This window comes from Larus michahellis, unplaced genomic scaffold (genome assembly GCF_964199755.1).
Source record: "Larus michahellis unplaced genomic scaffold, bLarMic1.1 SCAFFOLD_148, whole genome shotgun sequence".
Lineage (NCBI taxonomy): Eukaryota > Metazoa > Chordata > Aves > Charadriiformes > Laridae > Larus > Larus michahellis.
The window spans coordinates 408,113-411,463 of NW_027436250.1; positions in this window are offsets into that span (position 1 = coordinate 408,113).

Here is a 3,351-nt window from a genome sequence, read left to right on the forward strand (position 1 = left end):
GAAGGCAGCAGGAAAGCCCGCAGCCCCCAGGTCTGTGGGGCTACGGAAGCGGATCCCAAAGAGCTTTAGAACAAGGCATAATTTTCCCTGCTGGCTCTTTGGGCGGGGGACCCATCTCCAGCCATATGGCCATTTTTGTGCCTGGCGCGACGCCAAGTGGGAAAGGGTGGTGTCGAGGCTGAAGACAGCAGGAAAGGTCGCAGGCACCAGGTCTGTGGGGCTACGCAAGCGGTTCCCAAAGAGCTTTAGAACAAGGCATAGTTTTCCGTGCTGGCTCTTTGGGCGTGGGACCCATCTCCAGCCGTATGGCCATTTTTGTGCCTGCAACGGCGCCAAGTGGGAAAGGGTGGTTTTGAGGCTGAAAGCAGCAGGAAAGCCTGCAGCCCCCAGGTCTGTGGGGCTACGCAAGCGGTTCCCAAAGACCTTTAGAACAAGGCATATTTTTCCCTGCTGTCTCTTTGGGCGTGGGACCCATCTCCAGCCATATGGCCATTTTTGTGCCTGGCGCGGTGCCAAGTGGGAAAGGGTGGTTTTGAGGAAGAAGGCAGCAGGAAAGCCTGCAGCCCCCAGGTCTGTGGGGCTACGCAAGCGCTTCCCAAAGAGCTTTAGAACAAGGCAGAGTTTTCCCTGCTGTCTCCTTGGGCGGGGGACTCATCTCCAGCCGTATGGCCATTTTTGTGCCTGCAACGGCTCCAAGAGGGAAAGGGTTGTGTCGAGGCTTAAGGCAGCAGGAAAGCCCGCAGCCCCCAGGTCTGTGGGGCTACGTAAGCGGTTCCCAAAGAGCTTTAGAACAAGGCAGAGTTTTCCCTGCTGGCTCTTTGGGCGGGGGACCCATCTCCAGCCGTATGGCCATTTTTGTGCCTGCAACGGCTGCAAGTGGGAAAGGGTGGTTTTGAGGCGGAAAGCAGCAGGAAAGCCTGCAGCCCCCAGGTCTGTGGGGCTATGCAAGCGTTTCCCAAAGAGCTTTAGAACAAGGCATAATTTTCCCTGCTGGCTCTTTGGGCGGGGGACTCATGTCCAGCCATATGGCCATTTTTGTGCTTGGCGCGGGGCCAAGTGGGAAAGGGTGGTGTCGAGGTTGAAGGCAGCAGCAAAGGTCGCTGGCACCAGGTCTGTGGGGCTACGCAAGCTGTTCCCAAAGAGCTTTAGAACAAGGCATAGTTTTCCCTCCTTGCTCTTTGGGCGTGGGACCCATCTCCAGCCGTATGGCCATTTTTGTGCCTGGCGCGGCTCCATGTGGGAAAGGGTGGTGTCGAGGCTGAAGGCAGCATGAAAGCCTGCAGCCCCCAGGTCTGTGGGGCTACGCAAGCGGTTCCCAAAGAGCTTTAGAACAAGGCATAATTTTCCCTGCTGGCTCTTTGGGCGTGGGACCCATCTCCAGCCATATGGCCATTTTTGTGCCTGCAACGGCTGCAAGTGGAAAACGGTGGTTTTCTGAGGCTGAAGGCAGCAGGAAAGACTGCAGCCCCCAGGTCTGTGGGGCTACGCAAGCGGTTCCCAAAGAGCTTTAGAACAAGGCATAGTTTTCCCTGCTTGCTCTTTGGGCGTGGGACCCATCTGCAGACATAGGGCATTTTTGTGCCTGGCGCGGCGCCAAGTGGGAAAGGGTGGTTTTCTGAGGCTGAAGGCAGCAGGAAAGCCTGCACCCCCCCAGGTCTGTGGGGCTACGCAAGAGGTTCCCAAAGAGCTTTAGAACAAGGCATAGTTTTCCCTGCTTGCTCTTTTGGCCTGGGACACATATCCAGCCATAGGGCCATTTTTGTGCCTGGCGCGGCGCCAAGTGGGAAAGGGTGGTGTTGAGGCTGAAGGTAGCAGGAAAGCCCGCTGCCCCAAGGTCTGTAGGCCTGCGCAAGTGGTTCCCACAGAGCTTTAGAACAAGGCATAATTTTCCCTGCTTGCTCTTTGGGCGTGGGACCCATCTCCAGCCATATGGCCATTTTTGTTGCTGGCGCGGTACCAAGTGGGAAAGGGTGGTTTTGAGGCTGAAGGCAGCAGGAAAGCCCGCAGCCCGTAGGTGTGTGGGGCTACGCAAGCGCTTCCCAAAGAGCTTTAGAACAAGGCATAGTTTTCCCTGCTGGCTCCTTGGGCGGGGGACTCATCTCCAGCCGTATGGCCATTTTTGTGCCTGGCGCGGCTCCATGTGGGAAAGGGTGGTGTCGAGGCTGAAGGCATCATGAAAGCCTGCAGCCCCCAGGTCTGTGGGGCTACGCAAGCGGTTCCCAAAGAGCTTTAGAACAAGGCATAGTTTTCCCTGCTGGCTCTCTGGGCGTGGGACCCATCTCCAGCCGTATGGCCATTTTTGTGCCAGGCACGGCGCCAAGTGGGAAAGGGTGCTGTCGAGGCTGAAAGCAGCAGGAAAGCCTGCAGCCCCCAGGTCTGTGGGGCTACGCAAGCGGTTCCCAAAGAGCTTTAGAACAAGGCATAGTTTTCCTTGCTGGCTCTTTGGGCGGGGGTTCCATCTCCAGCCGTATGGCCATTTTTGTGCCTGGCGCGGCGCCAAGTGGGAAAGGGTGGTTTTCTGAGGCTGAAGGCAGCAGGAAAGCCTGCAGCCCCCAGGTCTGTGGGGCTACGCAAGAGGTTCCCAAAGAGCTTTAGAACAAGGCATAGTTTTCCCTTCTTGCTCTTTGGGCGTGGGACCCATCTACAGCGATAGGGCATTTTTGTGCCTGGCACGGCACCAAGTGGGAAAGGGTGGTTTTCTGAGGCTGAAGGCAGCAGGAAAGCCTGTAGCCCCCAGGTCTGTGGCGCTACGCAAGCGTTTCCCAAAGAGCTTTAGAACAAGGCATAGTTTTCCCTGGTGGCTCTTTTGGGCGGGGGACCCATCTCCAGCCGTATGGCCATTTTTGTGCCTGGCGCGGCTCCAAGTGGGAAAGGGTGGTTTTGAGGCTGAAAGCAGCAGGAAAGTCCGCAGCCCCCAGGTCTGTGGGGCTATGCAAGCGGTTCCCAAAGAGATTTAGAACAAGGCATAGTTTTCCCTGCTGGCTCCTTGGGCGTGCGACCCATCTCCAGCCATATGGCCATTTTTGTGCCTGGCGCGGCGCCAAGTGGGAAAGGGTGGTTTTGAGGCTGAAGGCAGCAGGAAAGCCTGCAGCCCCCAGGTCTGTTGGTCTACGCAAGCGGTTCCCAAAGAGCTTTAGAACAAGGCATAGTTTTCCCTGCTGGCTCTTTGGGCGTGGGACCCATCTCCAGCCATATGGCCATTTTTGTGCCTGGCGCGGCGCCAAGTGGGAAAGGGTGGTTTTGAGGCTGAAGGCAGCAGGAAAGCCCGCAGCCCCCAGGTCTGTGGGGCTACGCAAGCGCTTCCCAAAGAGCTTTAGAACAAGGCATAATTTTCCCTGCTGGCTCTTTGGG